We start from the raw sequence: 22,378 nt of genomic DNA, 5'->3' as shown, positions 1-22,378 counted from the left end.
TTAAAGAAAATTAGAGATAGTTGAGTTTGCCCTTACTTATTTATTTATCAAAAGGATTGCAAAGTTTATATGAATAATTTATCTCTTTAAAACAAGTCCATATGAATCTGCTTATACATCACAGCTTCTTGATTGCACAATATTCTCCATAAGAATATCTAGATATAACGTGATAGAATATGACAATTGATGAAATCTTTTTGTTCTCTTTCCCTATTACTTGCTTTTTAGGCAGTCAACAAAATGCAGCAAAATAAAGAGTTAACATCCTCCCATAAAACGTAATCATTGCAATCATGCATCTTCCAGAGTTGCCCCTGTTCCAGGGTCAATCAATTGTGATGTCATTACAGTGATTAGGATATTACTGCAAAATAAACATTGGCTATTGTTGTTGTATCCCAGGTTGATAAAACAGCTTATGAAAGGGCACTCATTTATTCAAGAAATGCTATTGAATATTTTGTTACCAGGCAGTGGTTGCAAAAAAACAACAACAAAAAAAAAAAAAAAAAAAAAAGGACATAGAAAGTGCCCTTGTGTGACTTAATTTATATGGGGAAGGGTCTTGATATAGAATAAGCATACAAATAAAATGTAATACCAAATTGCAATAAACACTTTAAAGGAAAGGCACAAAATAATTAGAGAAATTATAACAGGGCTGCGGGACCTAATTTAGATTGGGTGTTCAGGGAAAGCCTTTAAGGAGATAGCACTTACCACCAAGAATGGAGAAGATAATATTCTAGGCAGGGAAAAGAGTATTATGTGAGCCTTGAGGAAGGAAAAGACTAAAGGAACTTCAAGAAAGCCGAGGGGCTGTAATGGAAAATGGCACTGGCTGAGTTTGAAGAGTAGGGAGGGGGCCAACCACGTCAGACCCTGCAGGCCATGTTAAGAGATTGATATTCACCGGGCGCAGTGGCTCAAGCCTGTAATCCCAGCACTTTGGGAGGCCGAGGCGGGTGGATCACGAGGTTGAGAGATCAAGATCATCCTGGTCAACATGGTGAAACCCCGTCTCTACTAAAAAAAAAAAAAAAAAAAAAAAATACAAAAAATTAGCTGGGCATGGTGGCGCGTGCCTGTAATCCCAGCTACTCAGGAGGCTGAGGCAGGAGAATTGCCTGAACCCAGGAGGCGGAGGTTGCGGTGAGCCGAGATTGAGCCATTGCACTCCAGCCTGGGTAACAAGAGCGAAACTCCGTCTCAAAAAAAAAAAAAAAAAAAAAAAAAGAGAGATTGATATTCTACATTAAATGTAATGGGGAGCCACTGAAAAATCTTTGAACCCATTAGTGGGTTATCATAGTTGCATTTCTAACAGACCATTCTGGCCATAGAGTAGAAGCTTGATCAAAGAGGCTCAAAAGTAAATGTGAGAAGGACATGCTAGCATAAGGAAATCAACAATTTTTTTGTGAATTGAATCTGAGATTCAGGAAGGTTGGGAAATTGTAGTATTCATTCTGGAAAAATAAATGACAGCCTATTTCAGGGCAGGCACCACAATTCATGGCACAATCTGTGTTCATTCCATTTCCCTGCTAACATCAATCCTAGCTATACCTTCAAAAAAAAAAAAAAAAAAATCAGCAACTCTGAAAAGCATAGCCAAGCAACAGTAATGCTGCTTTTCCCTCACTCAGGTTATGTAGAATCAATGCTAAAAAAGAAAAATAATAATAAACTACTTGCATACTTCCCAGAGAAAACATGCCTAATTTAAAAATGTATATGTGCTTTCCTAAAACTGTGGGCCCCTGTCGCTCCAGCTGTTAGACTTATAATGGTGCATCAAATGAGGGTAATCAATTTTACACAGATGAGTAAAGATATAATATTTCAAGCTGAGCATTGGAATTAACTAAATTTACATGCATGTTGTAGTGGAAAAAGCATGGAATGTAATTTTGGAGGACATGAGGTCAATCCTTACTCAACCACTTACAAGCTCTGTGACTTCAGGCAATTTACACAACTTCTCTAAACCTCCAGTTCCCTGTGTATAAAATGTAGATAATAATAATGTCCACCACACAGAAAAGTTGTGAACGTGAAGTATGTATGTTAAATGTTTAATGGCTTTTCAATATAATTATTTTAAGAATGCACTTCCAAAAATGTAACCAATTTCCTCAAAATAAATTTCTATTAAAAAATAGAAATCATTCTAGAAAATGGCATTTTCCTTAATAACATTTAACTTGATTGAACATATTAATCTAATTGAATAAATTGAAATATTTTAGGTAGTTCTCTGCATCAAAAAAACAGCATACAAACAACTATAAAGGAACTGGTTATAACTTTCCAATAGTGTAGAAGTGCTAGATATTGAGAAAATAAAGGGACATGAAATAAATGGAATGTAAAAAAATGCCATCTTAGTTTCTAAAGAATGAGACTATTTATTTCCAAAGGCAATCAATATACCCTGGAAACAAAATAATCATTCAGTGTAAAAGCATTATGAAAATACTTCCAGTACCTCAGCTCTATCACTTACTCATTATGTGACTTTACATTGTAAAGTCTATAATTCAATTTCCTCATTAATTAAATGGAGATAACAGAACCTAATTCATAGGTTTATCATGAAGAGTCAAATAAAATTGTACTTGTAAAGCACTTTAACACAGTGCCTGGCAGAAGCAGGCACTGAGTAACTGTCAGATGTCATTGATATTATTATTATTGTCTCAGTATCTGAAAGTATGTTTTAGGTATTTTGCTTAGAGATATTTCCGGTGTTTATTTCAGATATTTTCAAATAAAATAAGTGGATTCATTCCAAGTAGACCCTGTCTCCATCACTCTATCAAAATTGCTCTTGACCAGGCATAGTGACTCGCACCTGTAATCCCAGCACTCTGGGAGACTGAGATGGGAGGATTGCTTGAGCTTAGGAGTTTGAGACCAGCCTGGGAAACAGGGAGATCCTGTCTTTACAAAAAATTTAAAAATTAACCAGGTGTGGTGGCATGCACTTGTAAAGCCAGCTACATGGGAGGCTGAGTGGGAGGATCCCTTGAGCCCAGGAGGTTGAGGTTGCAGTGAGCCAAGATCATGACGTTGAACTCCAGTCTGGGTGACAGAGCAAGACCTCGTCTCAAAAAATTACTCTTGCTAAGGGTTATTAAAGACCTGCACAATGCTAAACCTTATAGATATTCTCCTTCTTCATTTTAAATTAATTATGAGTATAGTTTACTATTGATCACTCCCTCTCGCCTGAGATAGTTTCTTTCATAGCTTCCGGACACTGCTGTCTCCTAATTTTCCTCTACTCTCACTGGTCACTTCTCCCTACTGTTTGCTGGCAATGATTCTGTGCATCAGCCTCTGCAGCTGGCCTTTTATAGGCTAGCCTTCAGAGCACTTCAGGTTCAGTACTTGTACCTCTTCCCTATTCTACTTGTACCCACCCCATTAGTGATCTCAAAAACTATTGTGACTTTTAATACTACCTATACTGACAATTATCAAATTTTAATATCCAGTCTGGTGCCCTCCTCTGACACCAGACATATACATTCAACTACATATTGGATGTTTCCATTCAGACATAATATGCCCTCTAAATTAACACATAAAATTCCTGCCTCCTTTTCTTTTCTTCCAAACTTTTTCTTCCTAAAGTCTCCCACATCTCAGTTAATGACAGCTTCATCCTTCCTGTTGATCAGGCGAAAAACCTTGAATTCTTCCTTGATTATTCCCTCCCACTTGTGAACTTCAAATCCAATCCATCAGCAAACTCTGCCCAATCTATGTTCAGGACATATCCCAAACTCAACCCCTAATCCAGCCACTGGTTGTCACTTCCACCATTATCACCCTAGTCCAAGCCATCACCACCTCGACTATGATAGCCTTGCCTCTTCCTTCATCCCTCATCATAACTCATCTATTCCCAACCCAGCAGAAAAAGACATTCCTTTAAGTATAAATTAAGCCACATCACTCCTCTGCTCAAACTCTCCAGTGGCTGTCCCTCACACTCAAAGTGAAATTCAAGGTCCTTGCAATAGCCAGTTGGAGACCACCCTGAAGTCCTCCTTCCTTCTCAGTGCACTCCAGCCACACTGGCCTCCAACTGCCCATCAAACATGACAACCCGCTCCAGCCAACTCACAGTCTTTGTATTTGCTGCTTCTTCTGTGTGGAGAGCTCCTACCCATGGATGCCTGCACAGCCCACTCTTTAACTTTCTTTAGGTCTTTTATCTGATATCACCTCTCAGTGAGCCCTCCCCTAACCATTCTACTTAAAACAGAAATTCATCCTCCCCGACCTCATACTTCCTACCTTCCCATCGCTGCTTTTTTTAAGCTAATTACCACCTGACATTCTATATATTTTAGACTTTAGAATATGTTGTATTTTATTAATTTTATTCTACTTATTATCTGCCTCTCTAGAAAGTAAACTTACTCTAGAATGCAAAGGGCAGGGATTCTTATCTGTTTTTGTTTGCTTGCTGTGTTTTCAGAACCAAGAGCATCTTGCCATAGCAGGCACTCAATAACTACTTGTTGACTAAGTGGCAATGATGAAGGCAGGCCAAAAATAGATGTTAATTGACCTCGTAAACATTGTTAAAGCCTTAAGGCTTCTGGCTCTTAAGTAGGTCAGTTTTAAATTTAAAAAATATTTTAATATGCCTGTGAAACAAAATCTAGTATAGCACACATAATAATTGGTCCCAAGCCAGGTGCAGTAGCACCCACCTATAGTACCAGCTACTTGGAAGACTGAGGTGGGAGGATCACTTGAGCCCAGGAGGTTGACCAGCCTGAGAAATATAGTGAGATCTAGACTCTAAAATTATTATTATTTTTTTTTTTTTTTGAGACGGAGTTTCGCTCTTGTTACCCAGGCTGGAGTGCAATGGCGCGATCTCGGCTCACCGCAACCTCCGCCTCCTGGGTTCAGGCAATTCTCCTGCCTCAGCCTCCTGAGTAGCTGGGATGACAGGCACGCGCCACCACGCCCAGCTAGTTTTTTGTATTTTTAGTAGAGACGGGGTTTCACCATGTTGACCAGGATGGTCTTGATCTCTCAACCTCGTGATCCACCCGCCTCGGCCTCCCAAAGTGCTGGGATTACAGGCTTGAGCCACCGCGCCCGGCCTAAAATTATTTTTTAATAAAAAATAACAGCGCAGATCCCACACCTGCTGAAGGTAAGCCAGGCACAGAGTGGTGAGAGCTGTGTGGGCCAGCAAACACAGGGTCCTGCCACTGCACACAGCCAGTCACACTGGCTGCTGTGATGGGGCAGCCAGCTCCAGACATCAGCAAAAGTGCTGGCTCTGTGCAAAGCTGTGGCTAGACCAGATGTACTGCATACATCCACTGTGTCACCCATGTCTGGATGAGGGGAACACTGTGACACCCAGAAGCTTCAAGATATCAGGAACCACAGAGCCCCAGAGAGGGTGTCACAGCTCTGACTCAGGGAACCCCTAGGTCTGGGCTCCCCCAAAAGGCCACAGTTCTTCTCTTTTTCTCATTATTCTTAATACAGCAAGCAGGGTGTGGGGGTGTGTTTCATCCTTGGTGTGTTACAGCTCTTTCAGTCCTGTCATTCAGCAGGTCTCGAGTTTTTGTCCCGTGTCCAGGAAGAAAGAGGTATGCAGACAACTGGAGGGCAAGCAAGGCAGAGAGGAGCTTCACTGAGCAATAGAACAGTTCTCAGGAGACCCACAGTGAGTAGCTCCTGTCCACAGGCAGGTATCCTGATGAGTATCCAGCTCTTGGTGGAGAGGAGACTCACAGTGTGTAGCTACTTTCCATAGGCAATACTTAGTAAGTATTTAAGTATTTGAGTCTGGGTTTTTTATGGGCTCAGAAGGAAGTACATGCTGATTGGTCCATGGGTGGCCATGAGCAGGCCCAGAAGAAGCACCATAAATTCTCCCTCTAGGGCAGCAGACTCCACCTGGAACAGGGAACCCAATCTCAGGCATCAGGCAGTCCCTGACTTGAAGGTGGGGTTTCATTAGGGACCTGCCCCTTTCTAATCAGAAGCCTGTCTGTCCTCATCAACATGCCATTCACCATGCCCAGGCTGCTCACAACAAGGGGCACCTGTAGGCCCATGTCGAGCACCTCTCAGTTGCCCTGGCCACGCTCCATGAGCTCACGGTTGCCAAATCTTCAGAGAGGGGCCAAGGTGGCAGGGGGCTGGTATGTCAGTACCATCCAAGCATGTGCACACCTGGCTGGGTCATGACAGCACCCAGGCTCAGCTTCAACTTTGCTAAGAAATCAGAGCAGACACCAGAAGTGGGGAGAGGCCAGGGAGTGGGATTAGGCATTTCCAAGCCTACAGGGGCAGGGGGCTTTCCAGGCCCCTGAGAGTGCAGGGATGACCAGGTCCAGAGCCACGGCTGGGAGCCTCAGCTGTGCCCTGGAGCGCAGGGCTCCTGCCCCTTTAACTTGGTAAAGAGCAGGCTCCCACATGTTCCCAGCCCCTGTCAGCTCTGTGGAGTACACAGCCTCAGCCACGCTGTCCCCTGCTACAGCTGGCATCCCCAAAGTGGCTGCTCCAAATGGGCCACCACTGCTCTCAATTTCTTATATGGACAAATCACCAGTATAAACCAAAATTAGAAATTCACATTTGTGTTGTTACCAACTGAATGTCCACAGTGCCTTGGCACTGGAATGCTCACTCAAGAGATTTTTTTTTTATATTTTTTTATTGCATTTTAGGTCTTGGGGTACATGTGAAGAACATGCAAGATTGTTGCACAGGTACACAAGTAGCAGTGTGATTTGATTTTTTTTTAACACTCTGTAGAAAACATTGATTTCGCTCCGAAAAGTCTTCAACTTAGTAAGTATTTAAGGAAGTTGAGCTAATTAATATAGCAAGCTGCCTCTATGTTAGAGATGACACACACTTTCTACAACACTCAAAGCAGCCTTGAAATAGAGGTACCAAAACTCCCCGATGGGTCCCACCCCCATTTATCAATATGATTTCTCAATCCATTTTCTTTGCTTGCACAGGAATGAGCCTCCACCAACAAGCTGTTGCCACAATTACACAACCTCACAAGTAAAGGAAAATGGAGAGAAAAATTCCTAAAGAAAAAAGGCAGATGAAAAGTAAAACTGCATCCCACTAATTGAGAAAGATAATAGTTTCTATTTATGTTTGGAATAATTTCACTTTATCTATCTATGAAAAGAAGAATTGCTAAACAAATAAGTGTAATAAAAACCATTCTAAGGCATGTAGCTCATTTATGCCACTTTATTTTCTCCTTGTTTCCAAAAAAAAGATCATTCATGAAACTTAGTACAGTTGGTATATATATATAGTGTGTGTGTGTGTGTGTGTGTGTGTTTGTGTGTGTGTGTTTGTGTCTGCATAATCAAAGCCTACTACTGCCACTAGGAGGTCAGCAACCACTTCTGTTTTCCTAGTCAGTGTATCTTCAGCACGAAACATAGTGCTTAGCCCAGAGCAAGTTCTCTATAAATATTTAGCCAATATGAAATAATTAATGTTAATAAAGGGAATAAATAAATAATATTAATAATGGGAATAAATAAATGTTCCTTTTCTAGCACTCTCTGTGCCTAGCATTCTTTAAATTTGTAGTACTTGTCAACAGATTCTTAATAAATGGCATTAAGAGGATAGTGTTGAGGAAGGTGGTTTTAGAATTATCAGTTTATTTATTAAACTACTGAAACAATAATTATAAGTTGTTTGCAACTATTCCCTCAGGCATGTGCTCAACTTGACACTGTGTTGTTACATGCCTGCTTCCTGCCAACATTGATATACCTTTCAATTGAGAAAATACCTGTACTATTTGACACCATCTACCTGTCCTCCTGGCCACAGCCTCCCTGGGCTTCTTTCTAATATCCTTTTCTAACTAATCCTCTTTGGTCCTGCAAACTCCTCTTCCTGGTCTGTCCCCTTAATGTTGATATTTCTCAGGTTGGTCTTCTTTTTCTCTTCTGTCAGGAAAGCAGCATAAAATAGGGGTTATCAATATGGGCTTAGAGTCAGCCTGCCTGAGGTTAAATTCCAAATTTAAAGCTCTCCAGCTGTGTGATCTTAGGCCTCATTCTCCGTATGTATAAAATAGGGTATCTATAAAATGTAGATGTTAATAATACCTAACTCATGGGGTTGTTGTGAGGATTAAATGAGCTAATACTTGAAAAGTGCTTCGAACAGTGCCTGATACATACTTAGTGCTCAGTAAGTGTTGGATATTTACTTATAATCTCTTCTTCTGCTATTTTATCAATTCTCACAGTATATCCATCACCTCGCAATATCAGTGTCAATCATGACCACTTCACTAACCAAAATTCCCAAGTGTAAGGACATCTACCCTTGCCCTCTCTAATGCACCTGAATACCAGCTGAGTCCAAACCAACAAAACTCAACACACCAAAATCTGGACTCTTCTCAAATCTGTTCATTTTTAATAACACCACTTTTCTTTTCTTTTCTTTTTTTTATTAACACCACTTTTCTTATAACCAGCCCCTTTGAAAATTTTGTTGTATTCTTCTAGCTGGCATAGCCAGCATGTAATAGCATTTGTTGAATCCATGAGTATATGCTAAATCTGGTTTCTCAGTCACCTTCTCACTTCAATCAGTCCAAGACCCTGCTGCCAGAGGAATCCTTCTAAGACATAGTTCTAATCAAGTTTCCCATGCATCTACAAAGCACCTGAACTTGAATGCAATCTTCTCCCAACTTTCAATTTTATAGCGTTAGTCCTCAACAGAACTTTTTTAAAAGTTCAAGAGCTAACCACATTGTATTAGTTACAATTTTCAGTGGACTCCGAGCTTTTCTGCCATCATCCTCTTGCTCACACTGTCCCCTGCTCCTAAATGTCTTTTTCCGATGTCAAATTGTTGCTAATCATTCAAGACCCATCTCAGATGCTGCCTGCTCCAGAAAACCTTCCCAGATTCTATCAGTAGGATGTACTTCCCCTTGCCTCCAAATGCCTGTAGCTCTTTGAGCTGTTCCTAACGAATTTCCCATATGCTACACTCTAATATGGTTATTTGCCTAAACTTGAATCTTCCTTGCCAGATTGAGAAGCCACATAATGTGTAGGACAGAGCCAAATTTACTATATCTTTAGGAATGTCTTTCAAGTTCTCTGAGCCTCAATTTCCTCAAGTTCTCTGAGGGTCAACTTCCTTATCTGTAGTATGGGGAGAATAAACACCCATTAAGACATAAAAACTGGTCTTCACAAACACAGTTAATGATAAGGAAAAATCTTTTTCCCATTACAGGTGAAAATTTATCACAATTAGGTAAAAATATGTAAACACTAAAAAGATTGAAAGAAAACAGAAGAAAAATGTTAACAGTAATTATCTTCAAGTGGTGGATTGCAGATGATTTTTATTTTGTTCTATAGTTGCTTACCTTCCAAGGTTTCTACAACTAGCTTATATTCCTCTTACAACTGGCCCATCAAACAAACATTTATAGAATACCTTCAGTGACTATACTATGATTGATGATACAAAAAAAGAAGAAAAAAAACAGTTTATAAAAGGTTTTTATAAAAGGAAACATTTTTTAAAATGCTAGTGTGATATATGGCTCTCAGTACCATCCAAAAAAGGAAAAAAGTTTCTGCCTTCAAAATGCATCAAATTCCAGTCATAATGTGAATGGAAAAGGCTTAGGTACAATGAAGAACCTTAGAAATCCTGCCAAAAATATTTGCCATCACAAGTTGTTAGGATACTGACACAGCTCCTGAGTTCTGGGTTTTTAGAGCCAAAAATGTTCTACCACTGGGAGAGAAAAACACAAACAGAGAGACAATTGCATCAAGTCTATGATGAAGAATTTATGTCTGGATCAAATCCAAGAATCCATGTTAAGAAAGATTTGAAGCTGCAGAGGTACTGTTATAGTCAGTACCCTTCATTATTTTAGAAATTCTTCTCAACTGCAAACTTGCCATGTCCAAAGCTAGATAGATTTATTATCTTCTTTTCAAAGCCTGCTCTCCTTCCATGGCTTAAAAGCATGGCTTGAGTCAAGTAGAGACCCCAGATTCAATGTTAACTGTGCCATTCGGAAAGTTATTGATTTCTCGGAGCCTTACTTTCTCTTTATAAAAAGAAGATGATTATAATTATCCTACAGGGTTCTTGAGATAAATAAATGGGAAAAAGTGTATTTAAGTTACTTAGCATAGCACCTAGCACAAATAGGGACTCAAAAATGATAATTATTTGTCAGGAAATCATCACAGCCTACCCAACCTCACAGGCTAAAGGCAATGGAGATGTTACAGCCATTCTGTCCCCTGTATGTACCACAGTCACCAAGTTCTGCCAATTCTGCCCCTGAAACATCTCCGAAATCTAACACCTGCCTCCTCTCATGTCTACTGTTGCATACTGATTATAGCATTTCTCATCTCTTGATCAAATCAGTAATACCTCCTGACTCCTGCTTCTACCACTCCTCTCTGACTTCTCCTACAGTTTCCCCATGCTGATACCAGAATTCTATTTTCCCAGAAATAAAACAAGACTATACCACTTCCCTACTTAAAGATGCCCTGGACCCCTGTTACACCCAAAACCAAGTCCAAGCTTAATAACACAGCATACAGCACCATGTTAACAACTCCTCTGCTTTAGCATATCTTTTTAGCTTCGCCTTATTCCAGTCTCCCAAGACTCACACATATTCACCCTAAGCTACAGCCATGCTAATCATTATCTAAAAATTACATTTTGTCTCCATCCAACTCCTAGGACTGTGTTACTATTCCTATTCACTTAACAAACTCCTGCTGATCTTTCAGGAACTCACTCTAAATAACACCTTTTCTATGAAACCTTTCTCTGAAGTAGAGCTAGTTTCTCCTCCTTTTTACCCTAACAGCGTAGTTTTCATCCTGGTTATTGTGCAACATTTTAACTATTTGTTTTCCATGTCTCTTCTCAACTCAGCAGTGAATTATTTGAAACTAGGTTCTATATGTATTTATTCCCACATTCCCAGTGCTTGGCATCTATTTGGATGGACAATCAATGTCTTTGAATAAATTCATTTTGGTTAAGACTAAGAATTGAGGCTTCACTAAAACTGGAAACTGTGGCCTGTTAAATGTAACTCAGTAAGAATATTTCACTAACAAATGTCCCCAACAGAGTTGGCCCCAAAACTCTGTAACATACTTTGCTTTCATGAAATCATGATAAAATGTTCAAAGTACTCATGTCATTAGGAAAGAAGAAAGGAAGCAAGGAAGGAAGGGAGGAAGGAAAAATGATCTATTTGCCTGTTTCTGTCCTCCCATTTCTATAGAATTGAAAAGACTTTAAGGGGGAAAAAAAAAACCCTTATGAAAGGAATGGAAAGTCCCTTATTGCTATCATATATTTAGTGCTACTGCATGCAAAGCCCTGTTAACACATTAGCTACATTAGCTTTCATTCTACTAACAGTTCTGCAAACTTGGTACAATTACCTCATCCTACAGATGAAGATACTCAAAGATGAAGTTGCTCCAAGTGTCATAGCTTATAAATGACTGAGTAGAGATTTGAATCCTGGCTTGTGAGAATCCAAAGCCTATATTGTGCTATTATGCCATGCTCCCCTTCTACTAGATGACTGAGCCAATGACCCTTACCCCATCCTACCCATTTCCGGCAGTCTTGAGGGGAAGATAGGGAGAAAATGTGGGTGGGAAAAACAGATGAGATATGAGCAAAAACAAATAAAGCTTGGTAAGAAAACAAAAGGGATCCTTTCTTAGAAAATGTATTTAGACTTTTTTAAAATACAGCAATGAGATTTCTTTTGGCAAACTGCCCATCTAAAATCTATGCAAAAAAAAAATCAAGAAACTAATGTTATTTCTTATTAAAGAACAATGAAAACAAGCAGGGTCATTTTATTAATCCACAAACCTAATAATACTCAACAAAATGTTTCTGTAAATTTTAATTGCAGTAATCTGGACAATGTTTTACTATGACTCATTGACTTGAGCTACGACGTTTGTGCAATATATTTTACCCTGCTTTATGAGATTGTAATTGCAGTGAAATGCTACTATATATACTCAATTAAAATACACCAGACTTATCAAAATAAAGCATTTTGGGAAATAGCATGCTTTTTACTTACTTAGTTTACTTTATAAATCCTGCATGTCCTTGGAATAAAATCCACAAAATTTGTTCTTCTAGGTGAGCTCTACCATTCCATCTTCTTACTTTTACTATTTCTGCTCAACACCTCTGATTTTCCCTATTCTGAAATATGCTTACCTTTATTTATTCTCTAGTGTTTGAGAGAGTTAAACCTAATATATAGAATGCTTTCTACTAGCCTTTTTAAGAGTAGGAATATAGAAAGTTCTGCTCTGTATCTGCAGAGGAGACTGCCCAGTGATGGTTGCTCATCTCACCTGAGTTGACTACTTCTTTTCTTCCCTCTCTAGATTTTCCTCTCAATGACGCTTTCTACCTTTTCCTCATAAAAGGAGTTCTATTTCTTTTTCTGTCTTCTTTTTCTTCAAAAAATTGTTTATGGGCTAGATATTCCATGGTTTGCTGATGTTTACACATCTATAATTTCTTAGCCAAAACATCAGGGTGACAGATATTACAGAATTCTGTATTTTGGAGGATTTGAGAAATAGAATATATTAGGAGTGATATTCTATATATTATATAAAATTCTCAGTGGGGTTTGGGGAAATACCCTACATTCAAATGCATCCATATTTCTGCAGCAACTTCAATGAATATTTACATGACATGAGAGAAAGATCATAAATAGATTCACATAGGTTCAATTTAAATGATGTCACCAAATATGTTTCCAGAAGAACCTTTCCCTTTTCAGAACTCCTAGGATTTCAAAACTGCATATGAGGGATTATGGATCTATGCATACTCTAGCTGCAGAATTTGGGGGAAGCAACTTTGCAAAAAAAAGAACCTGTTAGCACTTCATCGTTTTGGAGCACAGCCCAAGCTTTGTCTGTGCCCTGCCACTTAAGTATGAACACATGGACATGATAGATGGTTAAAAATCCTAAAAGTGAAGTTCTAAGAAGACCAGAAAAAGATCCATACATTGGGCAGATGGAAGTATCCACGTCTGGTTATGAAGGCAATATTTGGCAGAATTAAATAAGGCACACAAATAAGCAGGAAGATCACATAATTTCAAGTATTTTTGTTATTTTATTCCTGGTTTGAAAAGAAAACCTACCCCTGGTTTACATGTGAGTCTGATTGGACACATATTCTCAGAGGCAGGCTGTATACCAGTAGGAGCATGTTCATTATCATACATGAAATTAGACAAGGGGATCAAACCAAGTTAAGGAATTGATAATATCATATACCACTGTCCTTTCTTTTGGAATGCTGTGAACATGTGGATATATTTAAAGGTTTCCTTTATGTTGGATAAAATCAAGGACAGATCTGATTGATTTTACATAATAGGCTATTTCAAAGTAATGAATTAGCTGAACTAATGCTTTCTCGCAAAATAAATAATTCTGAAAGAAAATAGATCTTTATTCCTACATCCCCTCTCCTCCCTTCTCAATTAATTAGATTTTGTTGGTGAAAGGAAGTTAAGAAATTCAGCATAAGCCTGATTATATCATGAATGTAAAATGAGCAGGGCAAATAATGGGCTCTATACTCTTTCAAACAAGTTAAATAAGTCCCTAATAGCCCACCAGTTGTGTAAACACTATTTCACTATACTTGTAAAAAAAATATTGACTTACCTGTTAGCTAAAATTATCCTGGCATGCTTCAACTAAGCTTATTAGTAATTCTTGTGGTGTATGTGAATGTTTTTAGTTGTGGACTTTTATCAAAGATTGAAGAATTAGGAAAACATCCGTTCAGCAAGCTCAGAAAGTAGACACATAGCAGAATACATTTTACCAGAGTCCATTTTAAGAACTTCCAATATAAGAGTCAAAAGAATAAAGAGTGGCTTCCATCCTGGCTGGAGATAGTCCATTATACTGTAGCTTATTAACACGGAAATACAGTCCAAAATTATAAATAAGAACATCTCTCTTAAACAAAATGCTAAATGAATATCACATTAGCCTACTCACCTTACATGTAAGAGTCATGATGTTTTTTCTCTGATGTCTCAGCAGGATGCATTACTGTAAGTAACTGACTGAAAGAAACCAGAAATATACATATTACAGGTGAAAGAAGGTTTAATATACAACTTGGCCCTACTGTTCACTTAATAAACCACCATTCTTTGCTCCAGCTGGTTCAACTGCAGTCTACAAAGATCACATTTTTCTTTACAAAAATAAGTGAATTTCTTTCTCAATAAAATAATAATAAACCCATGTTCTATTCAGTTTAAGGCTCTATGTGACTAGAATTTCCAAGGGATTTGGGAAAGGGTGCAGGACTTAAAGTCAAAAGTCTGTTAGAATTTTGGCTCCATCACAAACTTTCTGGCCATCATTAGGAAAACCACTTGCATTTTTTATCCTTAAATGTAAGGTAAGAATAGTACTCACCTCTTATGAATACCCAATAAAAAACATGTGGCTGTATAAAGGGCTAAGTCAATGTTGATGGTCATTATCATGCAATTTAAGAACATGATCTTACAAATTAAATGGCACTCCACAAAACAAAGAGACCACTGCTCAATAGCCTTGCTGAAACTTTATTTTCATATGAAAGGAATTTGGTTTGCTGTATTTTTATCTTCATTAGCTAAGATAAAGTGACTAACATGCATTCATTCAGGCCATAAAATCATCATCATCTGGACCATTCCTATTTTTCCATATGATGCTCTGTAAGATTTACAAGACCTTGAAAATTCGTCAGGCCTTTCTCAAATATTCATGTTTCCTGTGCCTTGAGTTTTTACTGAATATGCTTGATTGTAAGTGATAACAGATGAATTTTCACTAACGAGTTTCAACAACAAAACAAAACAAAATTAACTAGTTTATCCAATGGAGAGGTGACGGAGCAGAAGTGGCTTTAGATTTAGTTGTTTAGAAGATGACCTCAGGATTTTGCTTCTCTCCTATCTAATGCTAATATTCCATTTCCAGTGAGCTTTCTTCACAAAGCAGAATAGCAGTCCCCATGAGCTCCAACTTTGCTTGTCCTTAGAGTTCATGAAGCCAGAGAAGACCCACTCATCCCAGGGTCTAGGACAATTCCCCAGCCAGATTCAGAATGTTCTGTTTGGGTTATATTCCTACACCAGAGACAGGGAGATGGGGCCATAGGACTTACAGTCCTAAGGTGTGGGAGAAAGTTTCCCAAAGGGAACTCTTACCAAAAGAAGAGGGGAGAAATGCTGGGTATGAAAAATAAAAATAAAAAAAAAAAGAAAGAAAAGAAAAGTCACACATTTTTATTATACCTAATCTCATCCAGCAGAACTGTCTTCCCTACTTATTGAGTCAAAAATCTCTCTGCTGTACATAAATTTGTTAATAAACTTCAATTACTGAAAAGAAGAGGGAAGACACTGACACACATTGAAAATCTACTCTGTTCTATGCCAATTTCTAGATATTTTAACTTACGACAACCTAGGTTGTTTTAATAATAACCCCCATTTGCAGAGAAGGTAACTGACACTTAGGCTCACTCTGTACCTGTGATCAAACAACCTGAAACTGGCAAAACCTAGTTTCAAACACAGTTCTGCCTGATTCATTCTACAACCAAAGTGTAATGCTTCTTTCAGCAACTTTGAAGTCCAAGAAAGTGTTGTTTAATGTCTTTAAACAGATGGTAGGCACAACCATATTTGGATGCCTAAGTGGATGAATCAGTCAGTCAACAAATGTTTGTTAAGTACTTACTACTGAGTCCATAATATGAGCCCTACAGGTAAAGAAGAGACAAGTGGTCTAGTGATGCTCTATAAGATTTACAAGACCTTGCCGGGCGCGGTGGCTCAAGCCTGTAATCCCAGCACTTTGGGAGGCCGAGGCGGGTGGATCACGAGGTCGAGAGATCGAGACCATCCTGGTCAACATGGTGAAACCCCGTCTCTACTAAAAATACAAAAAATTAGCTGGGCATGGTGGCGTGTGCCTGTAATGCCAGCTACTCAGGAGGCTGAGGCAGGAGAATTGCCTGAACCCAGGAGGCGGAGGTTGCGGTGAGCCAGGATCGCGCCATTGCACTCCAGCCTGGGTAACAAGAGCGAAACTCCGTCTCAAAAAAAAAAAAAAAAAAAAAAAAAAAGATTTACAAGACCTTGCTTCCAAAGTGGTTAAGTTGGAAAAACAAAACAAATATGCATTCAAAAAACTTTAGCTTTAAACCATATAATACTTATAAATACACTTCAGTGAGACTCATCACCCTTGGGTTTCCTGTCTAGAGTGCCATGCCTTGTAGATTGCAAGCTCCACCATGACACTGCTGCATCACAGTTGTCGTTGTTTAAATATCTGCTGATTGGTGATTAATGCAGACTACTTTCATGGGAGGTATCACAGAAAGAATAAGTCTTGAGCTCCCTTCACAAAATAAATAATCTGGGGTATGTGCTTTGTTTGTTTATTTTTTTAAAGACAGGTAGAATAACACTTTGCCCAGGAAGGAGAAAACTTGTGTGTGACCTCAGCTATCACCATTGTCTGCATCATCCTGGCTGACCAGGGCTAACAGCCCTGAGTCTGTCCATATGACTTGCTCATTGCTACTACAGTCAACATTGGAAAAGCCAACAAACTAAGATTGTCCATAGCCAAGGACTCTCACAGAGTCTACATCACTCCCCTTGCACCCCCACCTGAGCTAGAGCTGGTACCTGCTGCTGGGAGACTTGAGGACAGGCTACATCTCTGGATCTTTTGCAGATATTCCCCAGCACCAGCCTGGAGTGTCACAGCCACACTGGGTGGCTAGACCCAGAGTAGTAGTAGCATTCACAAGTAGTCGGGCTCTTAGGACTCCTACTCATAGGAGAAGGGGGAGTGTACCACATCAAGGGAATGCCAGGTGGGACAAAGGAACCCAGATAGTGGGCCTTAAGTACCAGATCGTTCTCCTGGTGGGAAGTCTCTTTCTGAAGAGGAACAGTTATGGTGCCAGGCTCAGTAGAGAAAGTCTTAGGCTTTACTCCAAAATTCAGGCAACCCCAATGCTTGTGAAGGGTCTCGGAGAAGGGGAATTTTTCTCCTTCTTATCCATCACTGCAGACACAGCTGGGGCTTTTCCCATGGGAGCTCGGCAAGCGTACACCTAGAGTAAGGCTCTCTGGAACACTTCAGGATGAAGTGCCTATCCCATGGGGAGGCACTCTCCAGGTACAGGCTTGAATGAAAAATAAAGTCACAATTCTTCTCTACTTGGAATATCAACAGGCTTGTACATAAAAAGAAGTGTCTATCTGAACAAAATAGCCAGAACATTGGCTCAGGGGGGTGTGAGAGGTAGCTAGCTTTCCTGCTGGCCTGGCAGGGATAGGGGAGCTAAGGTGGGTATAGTTCTTCCCTCTGATAATGCCTTAGTGTATTTCACTGAGAGCTCCCCCAGCCACCCCTGCCCATCGTTTGGTATTGTATTTAACCACATGCTTTAGCCACATCCTGTTGTTATGCATGGATACCATACCCCTATTGGCACGACGCCTGAACTATTCAACCTAGTAAGTAAAATAATAGGAAAGCAAATAAATAAAAAAAGTGTATCCCACAGAAGGAATGAGATAAGCTTCAAGAAACTTCTACTATTCCAACCCTATAGCAGATGTGAACTCACTCACACATCGAGCATATTGCTACTACAAACAGCAACTGAGAAAGCCATCAAACAAAGACGCTCTATAACCAGGGAACTCATACAGAGGCTGTATCCTTGAAAGCACCAAGAGCCAAATTAAGCTACAATAAACAATAAACATTAAAGTTGCATCTTTAAGGGAAAAAAAAGGAATTTAAAAAGAATACTGTGAAATCACAAATTCAAGAATAATCGGAAGAAATAGCCTATACAAATGAGAAGGAACCAGAAAAATAATTCCGGTAATATGATAAAACAAGATTCTGTAACATCCCCAAAAGATCACACTAGCTCCCTAGCAATGGATCCAAACCAAGAAGAAATCTCTTGATTGCTAGACAAAGAATTCAGAAGGTTGATTATTAAGCTACTCAAGGAGATACCAGAGGAAAGTGAAAGCCAACTTAAAGAAATTTTTTAAAAATACAGGATATGGATGGAAAAATTATCCAGAGACATAGACATCATAAAGAAAAAACAATCACAACTTCTGGAAGTAAAAGACACACTTAGAGAAATACACAACCAGGAAAGGACATAACAAAAAAAGAAAACTACAGACCAATATCCCTGATAAACCTACATGCAAAAAATCCTCAACAAAATACTAACTAACAAAATTCAACAGCACATCAAAAATATAACATACCATGGTCAAGTGGGTCTCATTCCAGGGATGCAGTATGAACTGATGGGCCATGCCCTGGTACTGGTCCATGGCCTAGTAGGAACCAAGTCACACAGCAGGTATGTGGTGGGCAAGTGAGCATTACCACCTGAGCTCTGCCTCCTGTCAGGTCAGCAGCAGCATTAGATTTTCATAGGTGCATGAACCCTATTGTGAACTGTGCATGCAAGAGATCCAAGCTGCACACTTCTTATGAGGTGGAACAGTTTCGTCAAGAAACTATTTCCCGAAAGCTGGGAAGATGGCCGCCTAAGAACAGCTCAGGACTTCAGCTCCCAGTGAAGGTGCAGAGGGTGAGTGGACGCCGCATTTCCAGACGAACTCTTATTGCCCACAGACCAGGAGATACCCAGGCAGAGGGGTCGCCAGCGTCGCAGTCCCAGCCGGTGCGGCTGTTTTGGCCCCTGCGGGGCTGATTCCGCCCTCGCAGCTGCTGTGACCATGCCCTGTTGCTGCGGTTCTCCGTACAAAAGCCACTGGTCTGGGAGCCCTCTTAGCTGGCGAGCAGAGCCCTGAGACCGCAGAGTTGCCCATTCATCTGAAATAGCGAGTCAGGCCAGGAGATTCCTAGGCAAAAAATCCGCCAGGAGCCGGCGCCACAGTTCGAGCCGACTCCGTGAGTCGCAGCACGGGAGATCCCGGCGCCTTTTCAGCAGGCGAACCGAACGCGGGGTCGTTCAACTTAAAAGAAAAGACTCTGAGTCAGGGAGCTAGGTGATCAGGCTCGGTTGGTCCCACCCCTCCACCCCCAACAAAAACGAAAACAAAAACAGTAATTGGAAACCCTCTGGGTTGAGCCCTCCAAACCAAGCACAGCTGAACCCGGACGGTCCGGCTCCGTGGGAAAGGGGCTTCCACCGTTACTGAGACTCTCCACCACTATGGAGGCAACCCGCCGTTGCCGAGGCAACCTGCCACAACAGAGAGAGTCCGCCATAACAGAGGCAGGGCCACTGATGCTGAGACAGTTCTAACTATGCCCATATAAAAAGGACTACAGGGAAGAGCTCAGGGCAGCTGGGCAGAGCCCACAGCAGCTCAGCAAAGCCCCTGCGGGCAGGCAGTGGCTAGATGTGCTGCTAGCTGGGCGGGTCAGAACTGAAAGAAAAATCAAAAAAGGCAGTAGTGCAACGGAAACTCATAAAGCTCCAACTCCCTGGGACAGAGGCAGACAACAGTTGGATAAACCCACAAAAATGGGAAGAAACCAGCGCAAAAAGGATGAAAACTCCCGAAACCAGAACACCTCTCCTCCTAAAAGGGATCACAACTCCTCACCAGCAAGGGAACCAGACCGGATGGAGAAGGAGGGTGATGAAATGACAGAATCAGACTTCAGAAGGTGGGTAGTAAGAAACTACAATGAGCTAAAAGAACATGTTCTAACCCATCACAAAGAAAATAGGAACCTTGAAAAAAGATTGGACGAACTGCTGACGAGAATGGACAGCATAGAGAGGAGTATAAGTGAATTGATGGAGCTGAAAAACGCAACACGAGAACTTTGTGAAGCATGCACAAGCTTCAACAGCCGAATTGACCAAGCAAAGAAAGGATATCAGAGGTCGAAGATCAACTCAATGAAATAAAAAGAGAAGCCAAGAACAGAGAAAAAAGCACAAAAAGGAATGAACAAAATCTTCAAGAAATGTGGGACTATGTGAAAAGACTTAATCTACGTCTGATAGGTGTACCTGAATGTGACGAAGAGAATGAATCCAAGCTGGAAAATACTCTTCAGGATATTATCCAGGAAAACTTCCCCAACCTAGCAAGGCAGACCAATATTCAAATACAGGAAATACAGAGAACACCACAAAGATATTCCGCAAGAAGAGCAACCCCAAGGCACATAATCGTCAGATTCACCAGGGTTGAAATGAAAGAGAAAATGCTAAGGGCAGCCAGAGAGAAAGGTCGGGTTACCCACAAAGGGAAGCCCATTAGACTCAGAGCAGATCTCTCAGCAGAAACCCTACAAGCCAGAAGAGACTGGGGGCCAATATTCAACATCCTTAAAGAAAAGAACTTTCAACCCAGAACCTCCTATCCAGCCAAACTAAGCTTCATAAGTGAAGGAAAAATAAAATCCTTTGTGAACAAGCAAGCACTCAGAGATTTCAGCACCACCAAACCTGCTCTACAAGAACTCCTGAAAGAGGCTCTACACATATAAAGGAACAACCAGTACCAGCCACTCCAAAAACACACCAAATGGAAAAGAGCATCAACACAATCAAGAATCTGCATCAACTAACCAACAAAACAGCCAGGTAGCATCAAAATGACAGAGCAATCAGGCAAGAAAAAGAACTAAAGGGTATCCAAATTGGAAAGGAGGAAATCAAATTGTCTCTATTTGCAGATGACATGATTGTATATCTGGAAGACCCCATCATCTCAGCCCAAAATCTTCTGAAACTGATAAACAACTTCAGCAAAGTCTCAGGATACAAAATCAACGTGCAAAAATCACAAGCATTCCTGTACACCAATAATAGACTTCAAGAGAGCCAAATCAAGAACGAACTGCCATTCACAATTGCTACAAAGAGAATAAAGTACCTAGGAATACAACTAACAAGGAACGTAAAGGACCTCTTCAAGGAGAACTACAAGCCATTGCTCAACGAAATAAGAGAGGATACAAACACATGGAGAAACATTCCATGTTCATGGTTAGGAAGAATCAACATCGTGAAAATGGCCATACTGCCCAAAGTAATTTACAGATTCAACGCTATTCCCATCAAGCTACCAATGACCTTCTTCACAGAACTGGAAAAAAACACCTTAAACTTCATATGGAACCAAAAGAGAGCCCGCATAGCCAAGTCAATTCGAAGCAAAAAGAACAAAGCAGGAGGCATCACACTACCGGACTTCAAACTATACTACAAGGCTACAGTAATCAAAACAGCATGGTACTGGTACCAAAACAGAGATATAGACCAATGGAACAGAACAGAGGTCTCAGAGGAAATACAACATACCCACAACCATCTGATCTTCGACAAACCTGACAAAAACAAGCAATGGGGAAAGGACTCCCTGCTTAATAAAAGGTGTTGGGAAAACTGGCTAGCCATGTGCAGAAAGCAGAAACAGGACCCCTTCCTGACACCTTACACCAAAATTAACTCCAGATGGATTAAAGACTTAAACATCAGACCTAATACCATAAAAACCTTACAAGAAAATCTAGGCAAAACCATTCAGGACATAGGTGTAGGCAAGGACTTCATGACCAAAACGTCAAAAGCAATGGCAACAAAAGCCAAAATAGACAAATGGGACCTAATCAAACTCCACAGCTTCTGCACGGCAAAAGAAACAGTCAGTAGAGTGAATCGGCAACCAACAGAATGGGAAAAAATTTTTGCAGCCTACCCATCTGACAAGGGGCTGATATCCAGAATTTACAAAGAACTAAAGCAGATCTACAAGAAAAAAACAAACAAGCCTATTCAAAAATGGGCAAAGGATATGAACAGATACTTTACAAAAGAAGACATACAGGAGGCCAACAAACATATGAAAAAATGCTCATCATCACTGGTCATCAGAGAAATGCAAATCAAAACCACATTGAGATACCATCTCACACCAATTAGAATGGCGATCATTAAAAAATCGGGAAACAACAGATGCTGGAGAGGATGTGGAGAAATAGGAACACTTTTACACTGTTGGTGGGAATGTAAATTAATTCAACCACTGTGGAAGACAGTGTGGCAATTCCTCAAGGACCTAAAAATAGAAATCCCATTTGACCCAGCAATCCCATTACTGGGTATATATCCAAAGGATTATAAATCATTCTACTACAAGGACACGTGCACACGAATGTTCATTGCAGCA

At 40.2% G+C, this 22,378-nt stretch overlaps 1 long non-coding RNA gene across 1 annotated transcript in view; it reads right to left on the bottom strand.

The window, feature by feature from the left end:
* Nucleotides 1-14,050: 14,050 nt before the first annotated feature.
* LOC141585103 (uncharacterized) overlaps nucleotides 14,051-22,378 on the bottom strand; it is a 96,319-nt gene continuing 87,991 nt past the window's right edge. Inside the window, exon 3 of the long non-coding RNA XR_012518412.1 lies at nucleotides 14,051-14,218. This is a non-coding gene — a long non-coding RNA (uncharacterized LOC141585103). The remainder of the gene's footprint in view (nucleotides 14,219-22,378) is intronic.

This window comes from Saimiri boliviensis, chromosome 7 (genome assembly GCF_048565385.1).
Source record: "Saimiri boliviensis isolate mSaiBol1 chromosome 7, mSaiBol1.pri, whole genome shotgun sequence".
NCBI lineage: Eukaryota > Metazoa > Chordata > Mammalia > Primates > Cebidae > Saimiri > Saimiri boliviensis.
This window is presented reverse-complemented; position numbering and strand designations above follow the sequence as displayed.